This window comes from Petaurus breviceps, unplaced genomic scaffold (genome assembly GCF_028583685.1).
Source record: "Petaurus breviceps papuanus isolate PSGF00001 unplaced genomic scaffold, PetGlider_PUasm1.0 176, whole genome shotgun sequence".
In the NCBI taxonomy this organism is placed as follows: Eukaryota; Metazoa; Chordata; class Mammalia; order Diprotodontia; family Petauridae; genus Petaurus; species Petaurus breviceps.
Genome location: NW_027185771.1, coordinates 9,521,379 through 9,544,059, shown reverse-complemented (window position 1 = coordinate 9,544,059; position 22,681 = coordinate 9,521,379). Strand labels below are relative to the sequence as shown.

The following is a 22,681-nucleotide window of genomic DNA, read 5'->3' as shown; positions in this document are numbered from 1 at the left end:
AGGAAGGAAGGAAGGAAGGAAGGAAGGAAGGAAGGAAGGAAGGAAGGGAGTGAAGAAGGAAGGAGGGAGGAAAAGAGGGACAAAAGGAGGGAAGGAAAAAAACTATTATGACTTGCCTGGGAAGGAGGAGTGACCAGAAGACAAAAGATGAAGAGGGTTAGAGAAAGGGATAGGCTAAGACCTTTCTAACAACAGTCCCTCCACCCACAACCACACCCACACACAAACACAAACATCCCACAGATACTGGTTGCTGGAAGCCCAGTTGAATTTTATTTATTTACTTTTCCCCCAAGGAAAGCACACCATGCCACCATTTGGTTAGCCGACCATGTTTTATTGCATCCTAGGTCCTCAGCCATAGCAAACACCACAGAGATTTTCCTGTACAGTGTCCATTAAAACCTTGCCAACCACTCATTCAAAGTTCCAAAGGCTGGTCAGGAGCTGGTTCAGTACCTGGTGCAGAGATGTTGGTATATGACTTCCTGGTTGGAGCTTCTCTTGTGAATCCCTTTTCAGTGACTGGAGGGGAAAGGTAAGCAGGTAGTCTTAGTTTTGTGGTCCTTCTTTCCCAAGGACAGAGGATAAAAATGATCCCCTTAGGTTTTCTTGGCCCCTATATGCTCATAGCATTCTATCAATAGAACAGGAATGGTAGTATACATTCTTTCCACTATTCTCAGCTCACACTTCTTAGTACTTTCCATTTTACCAACCTCACAACAACCCTATCAGCTAAGCTGTGCAAATATTATGGTGCACATTTGACAGATGGGAAAATTGAACCCAAAGAAGGGGAGAGATTTGCCCAAGATTACGTAGCAAGTAAATGCTGGAGCAAGCCTCTATCCCAGCCCTCACACCAAGGCCATATTGTCTTCCCTTCTAAGTATTAACGGGATAACTTGGAGAAAGCCCTTACAAATTCTCAGAGCAAAAAAGACACCTGCAAACCCTATTATGGCTACTCTTTCACCTAGAGAATTTTAGAAGTGAAAGAAACCTTTGCCTAACACCCTCATCTTAAAGGTGCAGAAGCAAGGTCCTGGAGAGGTGAGACTTGGCTTATTTTAGGCAATGTATCCCCCCTCTAAAAATGTTGGCTGTATTAAGGGAGACCTAGGTTTCAAACATTTCTGGATTTCAGTTTTCTCATCTATAATAATAATGGGTCTTGAACTAGATATAGGGGTGGGGAACCTGTGGCCTTGAGGTCACATGTGGCCCTCTAGGTCCTCAAGTGAGTCCTCCTGACTGAATCCAAACTTCACAGAACAAATCCCCTTTATAAAAGGATTTGTTCTGTAAAAACTTGGACTCAGTCAAAAGACTGCACTCAAGGATCTAGAAGGCCACACGTGGCCTCGAGGTCAGTGTTTCCCCACCCCTGAAGGTTCCTTAGGTACCCAGCTCTGATATTATGAGTTCTGATGTCAGGCAGTCAAACATTCATTAAGTATTTACTATGTGCCATTCAGTGTGCTGAATGCATGAGAGACAAAGTAGGCAAAGACAGTCCTTGACTTCATCTAATGGTGAAGACAATATGCCAACAAGTATGGCTCAATAATATATGGACAAGATGAAATGGAGAGAAATCAACATAGGGGAGAGACTAGCTCTGATGTTCTATGGAAGGGATTCTTAAGTGGAGCCCAGTGTCTATCAAATAGACTTTCCAGGGAATTTGTGAACTTGGATTAAGAAAAAATCCTATCTTTATTTTCACTAGCCTCTAACTGAAATTTTACATTTCTTTTGATTAAGAATTTTTTAAAAAATAATTCCACAAAGGGGGTCTATAGGCTTCCCCAGACTGCAAAGGGGCTTATGACCCAGGAAAAGTTAAGAAGCCCTATTCTAAGGACCCTTCCAGTTCTGACATTCTAGGCTCTAAGTTCCCCTGTGGCTCTGATATTTTCCTTTCTAAAATCCCTTCCAGCCAGGACAATCTGTGTTCTAAGGTCCCCTCCAGTGAATGCTGAATCAGGCCCTCCAGTCCAAAGATACTAAGGATAGAACAGTAAAAGTTCTCCCAACACAGATTTCTAGACAACAAATAAAAAACAGAGGATGGGAGAGAATTGCCGGAAACATTCCCCACATGGCAGGAATTCACCCGTGTCATTTCCCACTTTCACCTTGGCCGCTCAGTGCTCGGGGATCTCCCTTTGGACCCACATCCCAACTAGTAAAGGCCATGAACGTGCTGAGATGCCAACAGGGGGGGATGAGGGGAGGGGAAAAGGGAGAATAGCCGCTGTGTGTTTATTGGGCGCTGAAAGAAAATACCATAGTCAGATACTGTGTGATTGCTTCGCTTTTTGCCTAAACTTGCTAGCTCATCATCTCTAAGGCTTTAAAACCTTTTGGACACGGTTTACAGGACACATCCTGTTCTGGCGAGATAAGGAAGAATCCCTAGTTTCTCACCACTGAGCAACCCTTTGGGGAAACGAGCTGGCAGCAAGCTCATAGGAATGTGTGAGCAAGAAGCCAAAAGCTGAAACATGCTGCCAGGAGAGAAGTCTGAGGTAGGACCCACTTGGGCTCCATCTGCTCCCCAGTGAACCTTGACATACTTCAGGGCTCAGCTCTTCCTTCAGAGGGTGGGAGAGGGCGGACACTGGTAGGGGGAATATCACTCACCTGTGACCCTCTGGAGGGCTTGCCAAAACAAATATTTAAACCAGAAGCTCTTCTTAGCCTGGGGTCCCTGAATTTGTGGGGTGCTTTTTTAACAAATATATCTTTATGACTCTATATCAATAAATACAAGCCTATATGTTTTATTGTATACATCTAAAAACATGATTCTGAGAAGGGTCCAATAGGCTTCACCAGGCTGCCAAAGGGATCTGTGACAGAAAAATGGTTAAGAACCCCTGGTTTCTTTGGACATGGCTGGTCTTTAAGACCAGGATGAGGTGTAGGATTGAGCAATGTCTAGACTAACCTGTGTATTATAATATAAAATGTGCTGAGCTTGGAGTCAGGGGAGAAATCTGTTCAGATATTTTCTCCAGCATTTGCTGCTTAGATACATATGATCCTTAGCAAGTCACTTCACCATTATGAGACTCAGTTTCCTTACATGCAAAATGTGGCTCTTAATACTCTCCCTATGTACCTAATCCTGAGGGATACTGTAAGAAAGCTTGATTTCATTCATCTCAAGAAGAGTTACTTTGGAGCAAAGTGTTTTGTAGAATGTTTGGGATACCTGGGAAGGAGGATTCTGCTTCATTTTGGAAGCTTTGATTCAGAATGGTAAGGGGTTACAGAGAGCATTTAGTCCAGCCCCCATTAAAGTGGAACCTCCTTGAAGTCCAGGGCTATTGTATTTGTACTTGTATGCCTAGTACTTAGCAGAGTGCCTGACACATAGAGCTTAACAAATTCTTTATCAATTTATCTGTCTATCTATCCATCCATCCATACACATATCTATCCATTCATCTGTTGAAGTGTAGGGGTTCTGGGACCCCAAAATAATGACACACAGGTCTTTCCCTAATTAATTTGGCCCTATGCTTTCTTTCAATCAAAGACAAGGTTTATTAGAACACCAATAGAAGATGGGCATGATTCTAAAAATCCACCATATTGACCAGACTCTTAGGGAATCTGAGCACTGGCCAAACTCTTAAGGAATCTGAGTGCTTTAATGAAGGCAAGATGGATACTATATGCAGAAAAACTATGGGAAGGGTCTAGGAGTGGCCAAGTAGTTTAGGAGGACTGGGAGGTAACAGAGAAGGGCCAGAATGTCAGGGATTTGGACCACGTGGCCAAGGGAGAATGAGGTCTAGATAGGATCAAGTGTGGGAAGTAGCCAGGGCAATCCAGAGGTAACAGAGAATTGGGAGATTGAGTGTCGGCCACAAGAAAAGAACAGTTGAGAGGATTACTAGAATGGGTAGATGTCTCAGGTGAATGCCAGAGACTTGACTGTGTGGGAAAGTACAAGGAGAATTTGGGGGAGGGGGGTTTCCTAGGGCTTATGTGCTGTCACATCCACCTATCCACCTATATATCTATTTATCCATCTATTTACCTCTCTATCCATCCATCTATCCATTCATCCATCCATTATCTACCTACCCATCTATCCCTCTATCTGCTATCTTCCTTTCTTTCTTTCCTTCTTTCTTTCTCTTTTTCTTTCTTTCTTTCTTTCTTTCTTTCTTTCTTTCTTTCTTTCTTTCTCTATAGTAAAATGAGCACCAAAGAGTTTAAGTTGCTTGTCTAATGTCACACAGAAAATATGGAAGGCAGAGTCAGAATTCAAACTCTAATTCCAAAGCCCAAACTCAACATAGTCTAATAAAAATTCCTTAGTCAATAGCACAGTGCATGGGACACAGTGAGTACTTCATAAATCCTGATTGACTGACTGGCTAGTATTGCCCAGGATAGTGAGAGCTGAAGTTATTTGTCTAGCATCACGGTGTCATATTGTGTTTCCGAGGCAGAATTTGCACCCAGGTTTTCCTGACTCCAAACACTATGCCAGTCTGCTATTAAATTACAAAAAGCATGGTCTCAAAATGTCAAGCCCACATTGAACAACCATTAATCTTCTCTTTGGGAATCTTCCCCCATCAGGGGATCAAACAAGATGGTAGAAGAGGATCTTACCCAGCAGCTGGCAACATCTCGAAGGTAGAGTGGCCAATTTTTGGAACCAAGAACAGAGGCAAGTGAGACTTGCCAAATTGCAGAAAGTTGTAGGAGCAGCAGGGTGGGGGAGAGATGGGAAGGGAGATGGAAAGGGAAAGGGAGAGAAGCGGGAGGGGGAGAGAAAGAGGATAGAGAGAGAGGGAGGGAGAGAAGGTGAGGGTAGAGAGAGGGGAAGAGAAAGAGACAGAGGGAGGAAAGGAGGGGGGAAGAAAGAGGAAGGACTAGAGGGAAGGAGAGAGAGAGAAAAAACTATTTTAAGCATCTTGGGAGAAATCATTTCATGAATACTAGAGAGCTTTTCTCCCAAAGGAAAAACACAGATTTTCATTCGTTATCCTTCCAGACAGTGGTTTTTAAATGATGGATTATGGGAATATATAAGAAATGCTTATTTTTGTTTGTTTTTCTTTTCATTTCAGTTCATATCAACTGAAATGCAGTGCAATGAAATGAAAACCATAAGCAAACCTAAAAAAGATTTGTTTCATTTTTAAGAAGAAAAGGTCAGTTGCAACCACCAAATTAGGTGAGTGTGTGACCTTGGGCAAGTCTTTTCTCTAATCCTCAGTAAAATATACACAATTTGGAGGCAAAAGGGATCTTTTCAGAGAGCTGCTAACCCAACTCTCTTACCATATAGATAAGAAAATTGCAGAAAAATGTTGTGGTTGCAAAAAAAAATGGGATTGGGAGTGGGAGGAATTTAAACCCAGATCTTGTAATGCCATATATTGGCTCTTTCTACTATGCCCCACTACTTATATATAGTACATCACTGGTCTAAATTATCTGAAAGGCCCTTTCAACTTTTAATATTAAATGTTTTTATGATTCACTAGTGGCAAGGGGGAAAACTTACCAAAACCAGATCATTATTTACAAAAAAGCTTTCTTCAATGGAGAAATGCCTCAGTTTCCTCATGTGTAAAATGAGCTGGAGAAGGAAATGGCAAACCACTATGGTATCTTTGCTAAGAAAATACCAAATGGGGTCATGAAAAGAGGAACACAGCTGGAAAATGACTCAACTGAAATGAGCTTGGAAAAATGACTTACATTTTCTGGACCTCGGACTCCTAACTTCTCTGGCTCAGGATTCAAAAACAAATAACCAAATAAATACAAAATATGAGGAGTAAAGTCCTACATAAAACCCTTAGCATTTAATAGAGTAGAACCAAATGAATTAACCAACAATAAAGTAACACTGAATATCTTTGATCAACATGATTTACCTGAATAAACATTTTGTTTTCTTACTATTCCATGGTCTTTTGGTGAGGGAGGAGGCACAAGCTTATCCTTCCTGACCACCGCTACCAGTGATGACCCCCGAAAACAGGGCAGTCATACAGAGTTAAGATTTGAACCAAAATCCTTCAACTCTAGCTTTAAGGTAATTTGAGAACACAGTTGTTTGATCAGAGTTGACAACACTAATGAATTATCCCAAGGGTGGACATTCTATGGCTACATAGCTACCTCTTACCAAAGCAATCCTCTGGGAAGACTTCTGGTAGGAAGGGGATCCTGGCTAGGCCTATTGGCTCCAGTAAAAACTATCAGAGCCAAAGCTAGGAATTCCTTTGCCCGGGGAAAATTCAGTTCAGACAGGAGAGGGATGTAAAGGTAGCTTACCCTGAATGCAATCACCCAGAGACAGATGAACCTGACCCTTAGAGTCTGGTCTGCATGTCTCATAGCATAACTGGTTATCTCTCTGACTCCCCAAACCCAAGCAAGAGGTGGCATGAGGTGGGACACTAGGAAGGCAGGTCCTGTATGGTGATAGTCCCATGAGCTTAGTGGTCTATTGTGAGCAACAGAGCAGTATGGTCCTCTGAAAAGCTTGATCACAATTGAGAGGAAGAATGCCTCACAGAGGAAGAGGCCACCCACCACCCAACACCAAACCACATCAATTCCCATCAATACTCTAAGACAAAGTTCTTGTCACCCAGCCCCAGTTATAGCTCTGGGTTTTACCAAGCTAGAAAGTCTTCAAGTACAGGTCTACAAATTCATGTTGTCTGAGGAAGGGTTAAGTTCATGAGTCAAGGCAAGTCCACAAGCATTTATTATTAAGGAGCTTAAAGTCTAATAGAGGACAAGACTTGCAAACCACTATGAATGAATAAGACATACATATGATACATTGGAGATAATATCCAAGGGAAAAAGATACTCTGGTTAAGGAGAACTGGGATAGGCTTCTTGGAGAAGGTGGGATGTTAGTTGAGACAAGAAGGAAGCCAGGAGGCAGAGATGAAGAGAGACAGTGTTCCAAGCATGGGGGACAGTTAGGGGAAAAAAATGCTGAGCTGGGAGTGAAATGTTTTGTGCAAGAAACAACAAGAAAGCCAGAATCATTGAATCACAAAATACATGGAGAGAAGTAAGGTGTAAGTCTTTATGTAGGAAAGAGTTGGGTTATGAAGGGCTTTAAAAGCCATGAAGATAAAACTCATCAGACTTCCAGGAGCAGGGCCAAGATAGCAGAGCAGAGAATGCTCAGCTCTCCCAACATTCCCCTCCAAACAACTTTAAAATAATGTCTCAAATCAAATTTTGAAGTGGCAGAGACAAGAAGATATTCTTTCAGCCCAAGACAACCTAGAAGGAAAGAAAGAGAGATATGTGACATAGGGGAGGAGGCTCACCTGGAGCCCACATGGATGAAACATCAGTGATGAGACTAAATAGTGGTGGCAGAAGCAGTAGCAGCTTCGGGAGTTCTCAAACCAGAAATGGAAAGGGAACCTGGAAACTGGTCAGAAAAATATTAGAGGGTGCCCCTGTGCTAGTTCAGGAGTAGATGCTATTTAGCAGCTCCATTGCTTGTACCCACTTCTGGGTCATAGTTCAAGGACAGAGAGGAGTATTTACAGTTAATAGGGAGTGGAAGCCCTCAGGGGCAGTATCACTTCTGGTCTCAAGGAATCAAGGACCCTGAAAAACAATATCATTTCTGGTCCCAAGGGAGGAGAGGCCCTGAAAAGTAATATCAATTGCAATCCCAAGGGATCAGGGACCCTTCCTGGGTAAGGACCAGAGTACAGAACAAGAGAGCAGTGACCACACTTCTTCCCAGATCACATCACCTTGGAAGCACCAAATACTTTCAAACCCCCAGAACTAACTCTGAAAACAACAATTACAAAAAGCAGAAAACTTGAGACAGAACTTTTCCCCCAATACACACCAGAAACAGAACTCAATATTAGCATAAATTTACAATTCAAGAAAGAGGGTGTGAAAATTAGCAAACAACAACAAAGAACCAGACCATAAAAAGTAGTACAGTAACAGGAAAATTCAAGACACAAACAAAAAAAGACAATGAAATCAAAATAGACAAAGCCTCAAAGAAATATGTGAATTGGACGTAGGTCCAACAAGAATTGCTGGAAGAGTTAAAAAATTATTTTCACAATCAAATAAGAGTGGTAGACAGAACATTGGGTAAAAAAAGAAAGTGAAGGAAGAAAATTATGAAAATACAATTGACAAATTGGTAAAAGAGGCACAAAAAGAAATGCTGAAGAAAATAATATCTTAAAGAACAGAATTGGCAAGATAGAAAAGAGTTACAAAAGCTCATTGAAGAACACAATTGGGAAAGTAGAAGCTAATGACTCATGAGACATCAAGAAACACTCTAAGTCAAAAGGATAAAAAAAATAGAATAAAATGTGAAATATCACACTAGAAAAACAATGGACCTAGAAAATAGATTGAGGAGAGAATTTAAGAATTACTAATTTGCCTGAAATCCAGGATCAAAGTGCCTCAACACCTTTTTTTAAGAAATTATCAAGGGAAACTGCCCTGATATCCTATAACCAGAGTATAAAATAGAAATTGAAATAATCCACCAATAATCACCTAAAAGAGATTCCAAAATGAAAACTCCCAGGAATACTATAGCCAAATTCCAGAGCATCAAGTCAAGGAGAAAATATTGTAAGTAGACAGAAAGAAACAATTCAAATATCACAGAGCCATAGTCAGGAAAGCACAAGATTTAGTAACTTTGATATTAAAGGATAGGAGGGGCTTGGAATATGATGTTACAGAGGGCAAAGGGGCCATGATTCCAACCAAGAATCACCTACCCAGCAAAACTGAGTATAATTTTGGGGGGTTGAGGGGAATGGACATTTAAGGAAATTGAGGACTTCCAAGGATTCCTGATTTTAAAAAAAGATCAGAGTTAAATAGAAAATTTGTCTTTCAAATGCAAAACTCAAGAGAAACACAAAAAGGTAAACATGAAAGAGAAATCATAAGGGACTCACTAAGATTAAAATGTTTACTTTTCTATATGAGAAGATGATGCATGTATCTTCTAAGAACTTTATCATTATTAGGGTAGTTAGTGTCCTACATTAAAAAGAGGGTGGGGGAGTGAGTCAATTATACCAGAATGACATTAAAAAAATGGATGGGCAAGAAAAAGTGATGTCCTAGGAGAATGGAAAAAGGAGAGGAAGGGGTAGGGGAAGAGCTATGCAGGTAAGAGCTTTCATCATGGTTGGGTAAATGGGGAGGGGTTAGACATGCTTGAACTTCACTCATCTAAATTGGTTTTAAAAGGCAAATACACACACACACACAATTGGTAATAGAAATCTATTTTAACCAACAAGGAAGTATGAGGGGAAGGGGATAAGATTAAGAGGAGAGGAGGCATGATAAAAGGAAGGTCGGATAAAAGAAGACAGTGGTCAAAACCAAAACAGACTAGAGCAAGAACAAGATAAAAAAGGAGAGGAGGAAGAGAGAAGGATAATCAGAAGAAAATTGGATGAAGTGAATTGCAATTAGTTATCATAACTATGAATGAGAATGGAACAATCTCACCCATAAAACAGAAGCAGAGAGCAGAAAGGATTAGAAACCAGGATCCAACAGTATGTCATTTACAAGAAACACACTTGAAACTGAAAGACACACACACAGATTTGAAACAAGGGACTGGAGCAGAATCTATTATGCTTCAGCTAAAGTAAAATAGATCAGAGTAGTAATCATGATCTCAGACAAAGCAAAAGCAAAAATAGACCTAATCAAAAGAGACAAACAGAGAAACCATATCTTGCCAAAAGGAAACACAGACAATGAAGTAAAATCAATACTAAACATATGCACCAAATGACATAGCATTCCAATTCTTAAAGAAAAAGTTGTATGAATTACAGGAGGAAGTAAACAATAAAACTATACTAGTAGGAGACCTCAACTATCCCCTCTCAGAGCTGGATAAATCTAACCATAAATAAATAAGAAAGAAGTCAAAGAGATGAATAAAATCTTAGAAAAGTTAGATATGATAGACCTCTAAAGAAAACTGAATGGGAAAAGAAAGGATTATGCTTTTTTTTTTCTCAGCTGCATATGTCATCTTCACAAAAACTAATCATTCATTAGAGCTTAAAGACCTCATAAAATGCAGGAAAGTAGAAATATTAAATGCACCCTTCTCAGGTCACAATGCAACTAAAATTACATTTAATAAAAGGTCATAGAAGCATAGATTAAAAGTTAATTGGAAGTTAAATAATCTAATCCTAAAGAACGAGAGTGTGAAAGAATAAATTATAGAAATAATAATTTCATTAAAGAGAATGACAACAATTGGGGCAGCTAGGTGGTGCAGTGAATAGAGCACCGGCCCTGTAGTCAGGAGGACCTGAGACTAAATCCGGCCTCAGACACTTAACACAAAAACTAGCCGTGTGACCTTGGGCAAGTCACTTAACCCCAATTGCCCCCCCCCCAAAAAAAAAAAAAAACAAAGAGAATGATAACAATGAGTCAATATTCCAGAATTTGTAGGATGCAGCCAAATTAGTGCTTAGGAGAAAATTTATATCTCTAAATTCATATATCAATAAAAGAGAGAAAAAGCAGATCAATAAACTGGGCATGTAACTAAAAAAAGAGAAAAAGAATAAATTTTAAATCCCCAAACAAATTCCAAAATGGAAATCCTGAAAATCCAAGGATAAATTTATAAAATTAAAAGTAAAAGTACCATTAAACTACTAAGTAAAACCATGAACTGGTTTTATGAAAATAAATTAATTAACCATTGGTTTATTTGATTAAAAAAAAGAAAGAAGAAAACTAAATTACTAATATCAAAAATGAAAAAGGTAAGTGTACCACCAATGAAGATAAAATCAAAGCCATTATTATGAGTTATTTTGCCCAGTAACATCAGTAAAACTGAAAATCTAAGTGAAATAGGTGAATATTTATCAAAATATGAACTGTCCAGACTAACAGAAGAAGAAATAGAATACCTTAATAATCCTGTCTTAGAAAAAGAAATTAAAGAAGCCATCAATGAATGCCTTAAGAAAAAATCCCCAGGATCAGATGGCTTCACAAGCAAATTCTACCAATCATTTAGAACTGTTAATTCCAATTCTATATAAATTATTTGAAAAAGTAGGTAAAGAAAGAGTCCTATCAAATTCTTTTCATGACACAAATATGATTTTGACACCTAAATCAGGCAAAGCAAAAAGAAAGGTGAACTATAGGCCTATTTCCTTAATGAACATCAATTTTTTTAATTAAATAAAATACTAGCAGGGAATATTACAGCAGTATATCATAAAGACTATGCACTATGATGAGGAGGGATTTTTACCAGGAATACAGGATGAATTCAATATCAGAAAAGCTATCAGCATAATTGACCGTATCAATAACAAAAATAATAAAAATCATATGATCATTTCAATAGATGCAGAGAAAAGCTTTTGAAACATATAACACCTATTCCTATTAAAAATACTAGAAAACACAGGAACTAATGGAACCTTCTTAAAATGATAACTGTTATCTATTGGAAACTATGAGCAAGCATCATCTATAATGGAGATAAACTTGAAGCCTTCCCAATAAGATCAGGAGTGAACCAAGGATGTCCATTATCAGCACTATTATTCAATATTGTACTAGAAATGCTAGCTATAGCATTAAATAAGAAAGAGAAATTGGAGAAATAAAAATAGGCAATGAGGAAACTAAACTATTATTCTTTGCAGATGACATACTTAAAGAACACAAGAAAGTCAACTAAAAAAAAAACCAACTGAAACAACTTTGGCAAAGTTGCAGGATATAAAATAAACCTATATTAATCATCAGCATTTCTATATACTACCAACAAAACCCAGCAGGAAAAGATAGAAAGAGAAATTACATTTAAAATAACTGCAGACAATATAAAATACCTTTAAGTCTACCTGCCAAGACACACCCAGGGATTATATGAACACAATTACAAAACACTTTTCACACAAAGACAGATTTAAATAATTGGAGAAATATTAGTTACTCATGAGTAGGACTAGCCAAAATAATAAAAATGACAATTCCAAGTTAATTTACTTATTTAGTATTATACCAATCAAAGTACTAAAGAATTATTTCTTAGAGCTAGGAAAAGTAATAACAAAATTCATATGGAAGAAAAAAGATCAAGAATATCAAGGGAATCAATGAAAATAGATGTTAAAGAAAGCAGTGCAGGAGTTCCAAATTTCAAGCTGCATTTCAAAGCAGTAACCATCAAAACAATCGTAACAGCTAAGAAATTGAGGGGTGAATCAGTGGAATAGATTAAGTACACAATACGCAGCAGTAAAGGACCACAGTAAACTTGGGTTTGATACACCCCAAAATCCAAGCTTGGAGGATAAGAACTCAACATTTTAACAAAAAAAAATTCTGGGAAAAATGGAGAATAGTTTGGCAGAAATCAGGCATAGACCAATATCTCATACTGAATACGAAGATTAAGGTCAAAATGTATAAATGATTTTTTTCTTTTTTTTTTTCTTTTTGGAGGGGGAAAGGCAGAGCAATTGGGGTTAAGCGACTTGCCCAAGGTCACACGGCTAGTAAGTGTTAAGTGTCTGAGGTCGGATTTGAACTCAGGTCCTCCTAATTCCAGGGCCAGTGCTCTATTCACTGTACCACGTAGCCACCCCAGATACATGATTTAGACAACGCCACAGGACCCATAATGAAAAATGCTATCTACCTTTAGAGAAAGACAACTGATGAACTCTGATGCAGACTGAAGCACACTTTGTTTTTATTTTATTTTTATTGCTCTATTTTGTTTTTATTTTTTCTTGCAACATGACTAATGTAGAAATATGCATTACATGACCTCACATGTATAATCAAAATCACATTGCTGAAGGAGTGAGGAAGGCTGAAAGGAAGGGAGAGAATTGAATATCAAGGGAATTAATGAAAAGAAACACAAGGGAAGGTGGCCTAGCTGTACCAGATCTTAAATTGTATTATAAGGTAGCAATCATCAAAACTATTTGGTAGTGGCTAAGAAATAGAGTGGTGGATCAGTGGAATAGGTTAGGTATGCAAGACATGACAGTCAATGATTATAGGAAGGAAGAGAATTTGGAACTCAATTTTTTTTAATGGTTACATATAATTGGGAAATCATGAAATAAATAATTCAAAATAAGGCTCATGAAAAAAATTAACACATTTGCCCCTGGGATAAATTTTTTGGGACAATAACTTGAAACTATAAGGTTTGGAGAAGTTGTAACTGAAATTAGTGGGTTAGTACCAGCACCAGTGAAATTGTAGACCTTTGGAAGCACTGGAAGATGTCCTGAGCCAAAGGCAGACAGCCAATCTAACGGGAGCTAGAAAAATAATATTAGTGCCTTGAATTTGTCCAGATCTTTTTATTTTTTCAAAATCCATTTCCATCTATCATCTCATTTTATCCTCATTCTCAAAACTAGTGGGATGGGGATAAAGTGAAGATAATATTATCCCCATCTTACAGATGAAGTAACTGGACACCAAGAGGTTAAGTGATTTAACAGAGATCACCCAGTTAGAAGCCACACTTAGAATAGAACCCAGAGCCCTCCCACCACCACCACTCCCCCTTCCCCCCGTAAACCTTCTACTATAACACATTGGAATAATTACTTGATCAGCATTGCTAGGCTTATCTGTCCCTTGGGAAAGCAACAAGTTAGGATACTGAGGGGACGGGACATAATAGTAGTTCACTTACATAGAAATCCCTTTCCTTTCCATTATTAAGTTTATATCAAAACAAAGTTTCAGTCGGCAGGTTATTTTTATTTTACAGATGAAGAAACTGAGTCCCAGAGAGTTGGAATGCTTTGCTCAAGATAACACAAAAAATCAGTTGGAAAGCTAGGAATAGAATCCAAGTCTTTCTCAGTCTCGGGCTCTTTCCACAGCAGCACAGCTGCCTACTCCCACTGCACCAGTTACTAGTATTATTTTATGCCATAAAAGGAGAACACAATATTTTTAGAGGATTCAAATATCCATATATAAATAAATCTATCTAATTAGATGGATCGTATCGGCAATGCTATCTTTAGCGAAATTTCAAAATGAATAGCAGTAACACTTCACTTTGAAGTGTTCTTCTCCCCCTCCAGAGTTTTTTAAGATGAGGAATAGGATGTGATCTTCCATTTGGAGTTGGGAGAAGAGTCATAGGTATTTATTCTTTATGGAGGTGACTGTGTGGATGAATATGTGGAAAGAAGTTCAAAGGCAACATGATATAGGGGAACGTGCCTTGGATTGAAAGGCAAGAAAATTAGATTCAGGTCCCATCTTTGGTACTGACTAGCTATATGACCTTAGCTAAGTCCCATCCCCTTTCTGAGCATGAATTTAATTTTAATTTTCTCAATAAAATTAATAATTCACATATATGAAATCTCAAATGCATTCTCATGTTTTCCACTTAAAGTCCTTCTTAAACTAAAAATAATAAGTCATATGAGATCTCAAGAGGGCAAAGTACAGTGGGACCATTCCTTCCTTATTCCCAGAAGCCATGCCTTTCTCGGTGCTGTTTAAATTAACTTTCAAGTTCTGACTGCCATATCAGACTACTGGGTCATATTGGTCAGACCTTTTTTCAGATAAACTATTGTCTCCTTCTGTTTCCTATCACAGGATTATATATGGATTTGGGGCTAGAAGGCATAATTGAGTCCAGCCCCCTCTCATTTTAGAGAGGAGGAAACTGAGGCTCAGAAATAAACTGCATGCTGGGCATGGTGCAGCTGGTAAATGTCTCGGGCAAGATTGAAATCCAGGTTTTACTGATGCCAAAGGCAATTTGTTTTTGACTAGGTCACATTACTTGTAAAGCTGATTTTTAGGGGCGGCCAGGTAGCACAGCGAGTAAGAGCACGAGCTCCAGTGTTGAGAAGACCTGGAGATCCAATCCCAGGCTCAGACACTTAGCGCTCACCCAGAAACACCTGGCCGTGTAACCTTGAGCAAGTTACTTAACCCCATTTGCTTAGGGGAAGCCAGGTGGCTCAGCGAGTAAGAGCACCGGCTCCAGTATCAGGATGACCTGGATCAAATCCGGGCTCAGATACTCAGCACCACACCCAGAAATAATAACTGGCCGTGTAACCTTGAGCAAGTTACCTAACCCCAATTGCTTAAAAAAAAGAGCTGATTTTTAGTATTCGCGTATAAGACAAGATTTATATTTTAAAAAATTTTCCTAAGAGCAAGAGGGAGGGAAGAAAAAGAGGAAAGAAAGAAACATACATGGTAAGTTTATTATATATTTAAGAAGAATAGCAAGTTGTACATTATAGCTTTGCAGTTTCATGTGCAATTATCTTTTTTAATTATACTGTTATGGAAATGCTTGTTTTATTCCATAAATTAATTTTTTTATTTTAAAAATGGTTTAAAATGTAAAATATTATAAAAATTCATAAAATGAGCTGCAGTTGGGTTCCAGTCCTGCCTCTGTTGGCATTCCAGGCAACTAAGACTGTAAGTTGTAGAGAAGGTGCCAACCTGCATTAGTAGGGTTTCCTCCCCAGTAATTCCTTATAGCACTGAATTGATAGGTACAAAACTCCTCCCCCATCTCCCCTTCTGCCACCCCAAAAAAAAATTGTATGAGAATTAACCTATTGATATCTTTTTGCACCTGACTTTGTTTTCCTCTGAATTAGCTATGCCTCCCAGTTTCGGGTCATCTGAAAGTTTGATGAGCTGATGCCATACCATCTTTGCCTGGAATTCTCTCTCTCCTCACCTCCACCTCCTGGCTTCCTTGAGATCCTAGATAAAATTTCAGTTTCTACAGGTAGACTTTCTTGATCCCTCTTAGTATTAGTGCCTTCCTTCTGTTCATTATTTCAAATTTATCTTGTCTAAAGCTTGTTTCTACATAGTTGTCTATATGTCATCCCCCCCACCCCCGCACACACTAAACTGAGAAAGAAGACTGTCCTTTGCCCTTCTTTGTATTCCCAGTACTTATCGGTGTCTGGAACACAGCAAGAACTTCACAAATGCTTGTTTATTTGATTGGACTATCCCTTTATTTAAGTCATTGATAAAAAATGCTGAACAGGATAAGGACAAGGATAGATGAGTGCCAATCAAGAAAGGTGACTTTTTGGATCTGTCTGTCAACCAGTTCTGAAGTCTCCTGATTGTAATATCATCTTCCCTCTAATTTATCATCTTATCACAAATATAATTGACCTTGATAAAAATCTTTGCTAAAATTTAGGTAAACAATACCTATATTATTCACAATTTACCATCCTGGCAACCCTGATTCTCTCATTGTGTGTTGATTTCATTTCCTCCCTCAATCAACCCTCTCCTCAATGCCATCCTTTATGCCCCTTCCCCTTCAGCCTACTCATGGGGTGTTCAGGAGGACTAGTACCCCTGGTGTGAGGGGTTTCCAAGCTCTTTTCAGGGCTGCTCATTCACCTTTTGTGTTCACCTGATTCACCCACCTCTCACCTGTGGCTCCAAGAAGCTATAGCATGCACAGTAGCCACCCTCCAGTAAACTGTCTCGACAGATGGGCTAAACAAGATTGAGGGTAACTGACAAGACCCAAACCTGTAGGTGAGTTAGGGGATGTCTACCCCACATATGTGAGGACTTTGCCTGGCAGAATGGGCAGATGAGAACAATTTGTTTCAACAGCTATGAAGTCAGCCGAAGCAGGCACTGTGGAATGCTTAGAATTTAGTCACATGTTAAAGACTCCAAGATCATCCACCATATCCCAGGCCATTGCCAGTTGTCTTGACTTTTGTCTTGCTATTGGTCTTTGATGACTTAGGAAAAGTGAGGCTGATAACTTTGCAACTCTGCTTCTAGTCTCACACACAAATCAAGATACCACTCATGATGTCATTGGTCCTTTTCAAAAATGATGGACAAACAGCAATCATTCACTATGTACTTTGCCATCATCATTTGGGAGCATTACACCTTTAATTGTTCTGAGACTGATATGGTATGGCTCACAGTGCTACAGAATCACTGAAAATATGACAATGTTAAAAAAAAAAGTGGGCCTTCGTTTCAAGGAGAAGTTTGGAGTCATTAAGTACAAGTTCCCAAAGAAAGTTTTCTATTTTTTGCATCAAGAAATCTTGGATGCATATATTAAAAGCAATGATTGAAAGAATACAGACCTCCCAGTCTAGGAACCAGATAGATGGTGCAGTGGACAGAGCACTGGATCTGGAGTTAAGAAAATCTGAATTCAAATCTAGCCTCAGACACTTACTAGCTGTATGACCCTGAGCAAGTAACTTACCCATTGTCTGCCTCAGTTTCCTCATCTGAAAAATGGGGATGATAATAACCCCTAATTCCCAGGGTTGTAGAGAGAATCAAATGAGATATTTATAAAGTGCTTAGTACAGACTCTAGCACATAGCAATCATTTAATAAATGCTTGTTGTCTTTCTTCCCTTCTCTTTATTCAGATATTAAATGAAGATCCATTTGCTAAGATGTCTTGTACTAATAAGTTCTTCAAAACCGCTTAATGGATTATTCGCAAGAGACTTTCTCTGCCTCAGCTTGGGAAGGCCATGTGTAAGGCTCCAAATCCTTGTTTATTTATTTATTCCTTCTTGGTATTTCACCCACACACATCTTGAAGTCCTTCAGTAACCCTCAAATTAAATTCCCTGTAAAATATATTCAAAATTTATGAGAATTTTATCTTGGCAGTAGAAATGTCACTGTCACAAGTGAACCTATTCCTCAAAAAATTAGGTTCTGCCCTGGTTCGGAGAATATTATTTTGTGTTGCATTTGTCCTCTGAAGTTTTTGTAGGATTTTTTTTAAACCTAAAACAAAACATGAAACTTGCAAGCTCTCTGATCTTATTCAGCTGTCCAAGGGAAAATCAAATCCCCATTCCTCCCTCCCACTGCCCAAAAGGGCTGTCTCCAAAAACAGAAAGTGAAAAGTTTACAAATAGAAATCGCCCACCATCGCTCAAACTCGGTAATGCGTACAATTGAACAGGTCTCATGGCATGACATTAACCCTGTGTTATTTCTGTAAACTCCCTCTGTGAAGGCCTTACCCATTATACTTTCTTCCCCCAGGAAAAACCTAATCTAGGGTGACAGTTTTCCCATCAGCTGAAGACTTGCCTGCTCCCCATACAAATGGATTTGAAACTTTAAAATGGCAAGTTAAATCACCCGCTTTTATGATTGCCATTCAACATTAGATCATACGTAGAGATGTTTGCTTCTTTTCTCATTTTGTGAATCCAAAAATATTTTATACCCATTTTATACCCAGCAAATGTCAGAAAACATTTGCTGCCACATGGTCTACTTAGGATATCACAATTATAATCACAAAGGACATCGGACTGAGAATCACAAGACTGTGACTGCAGTCCAAGTGGATGATGTGACCTTGCCCTCTCTGGGCCTCAGTTTCCTCATCTTTCAGAGGAGGGTGTTATACTAAATGATCTCAAAGTTCCCTTTTGGTTCTAAACAGCCTGTGATTCTGTGAACTCCACAAGGCAAAAAGAAGGTTGACTGGAACACAAACGTAAATCTATGTGGGAATTAATAGTTTTCAACATTTAATTTAAACGGGCATCGCTTGGCACCTCTTCTTAGAATTAACTTATCCTTTGAAATGTTCAATTACATTTTCCTGCATGGGTCTGGACGGGTCCTGTGCCAAGAAAGCTGCTTAAATTGCGTGTGCGCATGTACAAATGTGTTAAATAGTTCACTCTGTTCTTCTAAGGAAACAACTACTTTGTAAAATGCTGCCAAGAGGATTGGACTTCTTAATGTCACAAACAATTCATGTGAAATGAGTTGGGCATAATAAACATTCTGTCTTTTCATCCTTTTGTCCCTAGTTTAGGGTCATTAAGTCAAATCAATCAACAAACATTTATTAACTGAAGTGAGTTTTTAAAGGGTTTTTCTTTCCAATTTATCTACCTTCCTATGGCTAATATTCCTCAGTTTCTAAATGTTGTTTCTCCACAAAAGGCAAAATCAAGAAGGCAGAACAGAGTTCATTTGAAACTGCTTCCCCTGCTACACTCCTCAACCAATTTGGACTCGAATTTATGCATTAGTAAACTATCAGTAAATGAATCAATGTGCATTTGTAACATCTCAACATTCCTTTTGTAATTCAGCTGGAAAGTACAATAAAGTATTGAATTCCTACTGGTAGAATCATTTGGTGATATCAGATTTACTTATTTATAATGCCTTGCACAAGTACTTTTTAATTGGAAATACTTCTTTCCTCTCATTTAACCTCTTGGTAGCAAGACCCCTGTCCTCTCTCCCACCCTCCTCCTTACTTACATGCACTCACATACTTCACCACCTTTTTCTAGGGTAATTGACCCTTAGAAGTAGACCTTCAATAGCTTTTTGCATTGAACTTACTCTTACTCATGACAATTCAAAATTTCTGAATCAAAGTTTTGATGAAAGAAGAATACAAGTCTTGCTCTGAGTTTTATCCAAATCATTTTTATTTTTAAAATATCCCCATTTTGTGTCCTATTTAAATGCAGGTATTCAATGCATATAATTTTTTAAATTATTAACATTTTGTTATGAGAAAAACTTTTAGAGATGCTTAATATGCTAATTCTTTTAGACAAATATTGAACACCAGACTGGGAGAACAGGGTGCTAATACCAGTTTATTAACTAGTAACAAACTATAGGCAAATCATCTTCCTTCTATAAAGCATAATATCTTCCTCTATAAAAATAAGGGTTTTACCTCCCAGGCACTTCCAGTCCTAAAATTCTATGATTCTGCAGTCCTGCAAATAAAATGGTTGACTTGTGAGTCTTTTAGTTTCTTTTAGTAAAGAGCAAAATGGGAAATTTTGGTAACAAAATGGGAAATGGTTATTCAGATAGATGTTCAGAGGAGCTAAAGGATTAGTAATTCCTTTTAACAAGTGCTGCTATTAGGAAATGCAAGTCACCATTTATCTACATCTAATTATATCCTGGAACATAGCTTTAAGTATATTTAAATTAAGTTTCAGATGGTATTAGGCACAAATTAAATTATTTTATCCCAGCTGTCCTTATTTTCTTATGTGTTCGTTATTGTACTATTTTTTCAGCGGGCAAATTTTGCAGTAATTAACATATCTGATTTTCATTTTATATGAATTATATTGTTAAACTGTAAGTCTCATGACACCAAGGGACTTTTTCTTAATTACATGTGTGCACATAGAAGGTACTTATTGTTGAATGAAAAAAATTAATTAACCTGTTGGAAATGCCTATTGCTTTTAAAATAGGCATATAAGTGCCAAAATATTAAAATGACTAATCCATTGCCTCAACTTCTATATTTAAAATTCTTTTGAAATAGTTCACATTTTTTGGGCATCACAGTCTCACTGAGCTAAACGGATCATTCAATGCTGTCATTTTGCAAAGGAGAAAATTAAGGTCTAAGAGGGAAGGTAACCTACCCATAGCCAGGAAGGTAGTAAATCTCATAGTGTTTCAAGCTGAAAGAAACCTTAGATTATTATCTATTTCAAACTCTCTCACTAGGAGGAAAGTGAGACCTAGAGAAATATAGTTACTTGTCCAATGTTACAAATACAAGTAGCAAAGCTCAGATTTAAACCTAGGTCTGTTTATTCCAGTTCTAAGCTTTTCATTTTGTTTTGTTTTTCCATCACATAAAACCATATGGCCTCAACCCGTAGCTATGCCTCAGTGGCCAACCCGCTATAAGACAGTTCAAAATTCTGCAATGATTCATAATATTGGGTTCTGACAGTCTTGCATGAAAGGTGCCATTCAGTGGTAGGCCATGGTGAGCATTAAATCAAGTGTCATAACAGAGCTGGAGAAAGTCCAGAAGAGAAGAAGATGAAGCCCTGAATTTATCCCAGCCAAGACTGATAATCATTTCCACCACCATGACTCTAAATGTAGCAATGCCATCTAATGGACACTGCAGGGACCTTTCAGCTAATCAAGAGGGCTTTGCAGGATAAGAAACGCTACCCAAGGCAGAAAACTGGAGCAAAAATTTACAAGGCAATAGTTTCGATGGCAGCTTTAACAAACAGAAGACGGGGAACAGGGAGGCAGTTTGGTGTCAGGGTTCTCATTTCACTTCTCTCAACAGTGTCTCTATTGGAAACTAGCTAGGGCATGTCTCCTTACCTCCTGTAAATTCCCCCCAAACAAAACAGTAGGAAAGAGACAGAGATAAGGAGGCAGAGAGACAAAGAGAGGAGAGACAGAGAGAAAAAGAGACAGAGACAGAGAGATACAGAGAGAAAGAAGCAGAGAAACAGAAAGAGAACTTGACAATGTCATTTTTGTATTTGTAAAGTTTTAAAAGATGTAATAATCCTCATTTATCTTTTTCACCATTCAATCAAGGCCTGCTTTATTCCAGAAACTCACACAGTGACATTTTTATTGGGGAACACATATGAACACACACCTCTTTATCATACTTCCATTCTTCCAAGCCCCATACAAGGCTTCAGGAACATATAAACACAACATCTAAAAAATTTTTTTGCATGTTGATTTTTTTTGGCAGTTAAAGTAAAACAACTTTCCTTCTAATGCTAGTGTGCTTTTTTTCTTCATAAATATATGATCATATTTCTATACTATCTCTGTTCATTATTTATTTCTGAACCAGAATCTTGCCTGCAGAACCCTCTACTATTCTCCGACCTCTCCTAGTAGCTTTGCCTTTTAATTACAGTTTTCATTGCTTCTTCTGAGTAATAAAAGTCACCATATTCTTTTCACTAAAAGATATTGTTTTACAAATTCTTGTACATGTTGGAATTGTTGGAGGTAGGAAGAGAAGACATAAATTCTGGCATAGTAATAAATAAAAGATTTCTTCAGAATTTTTCCAATGTTTTCCATCATGCTCAGCATAGAAAAAAATGGCTAACTAAAAAGTTTAAAGAAGTCTACTAATTTTTTCAGTCCTTCTGGCCAATTTTGTAAATGATTTAGTCAAATATTCCTCTAATATCCACCACAAAGAAAAATATCCATATCCAGAAGCCTTTGGTTACTATTGTAGTAGTTATCCATTACTATATTTTAATTTGGTGAAGGAAAATCTTATAAAAGTATTTGAATTTTATAATTTAATTTCTGACTCACAGTGGTTTGCTATACTGATTATCAAGAAAACAAACACATTTCCTTTAAAAAGGAAAGGAAAGAAAAGAAGCTGGGAAAATATTTTAATAGGTAAATGCAGGAGAGGAACTCATACTACCTTTAAATTAAAAAGAATTCTTTTATCTATTTTCTATCTTTCCAAACCTTCAAATAAAAATATGTAATTACAATGTGTAAAACCATTTCTGTGTCCTGTACTCCCCTGACCCATACTTTTATATGACTCTTGGGCTTCCCATTTGTTTATGTGCTTATTTGTTTTTCATTTGAGAAATTGTCAAAAAGCCTGTTTTACGTGAAGTCTAGACAAAAGCAGGGGAGAACAGATACAAACAGATAGACAGAGACAGAGGGGAGAGGGGGAGACACAGGGTGAAGGGGGGAGAAAGAGAGAGAGAGAGAGAGAGAGAGAGAGAGAGAGAGAGAG

General features: G+C 38.0%; 2 long non-coding RNA genes across 2 annotated transcripts in view; one reads left to right on the top strand and one right to left on the bottom strand.

Annotated features, from left to right (window-relative positions):
• Positions 1-337: 337 nt before the first annotated feature.
• LOC138159585 (uncharacterized) overlaps positions 338-22,681 on the bottom strand; it is a 22,939-nt gene continuing 595 nt past the window's right edge. Inside the window, exon 3 of the long non-coding RNA XR_011167917.1 lies at positions 338-525. This is a non-coding gene — a long non-coding RNA (uncharacterized lncRNA). The remainder of the gene's footprint in view (positions 526-22,681) is intronic.
• LOC138159584 (uncharacterized) lies at positions 2,261-5,446 on the top strand. The gene is made up of 3 exons (XR_011167916.1): positions 2,261-2,537; positions 4,612-4,668; positions 5,106-5,446. It is a non-coding gene; the product is annotated as an uncharacterized lncRNA (long non-coding RNA).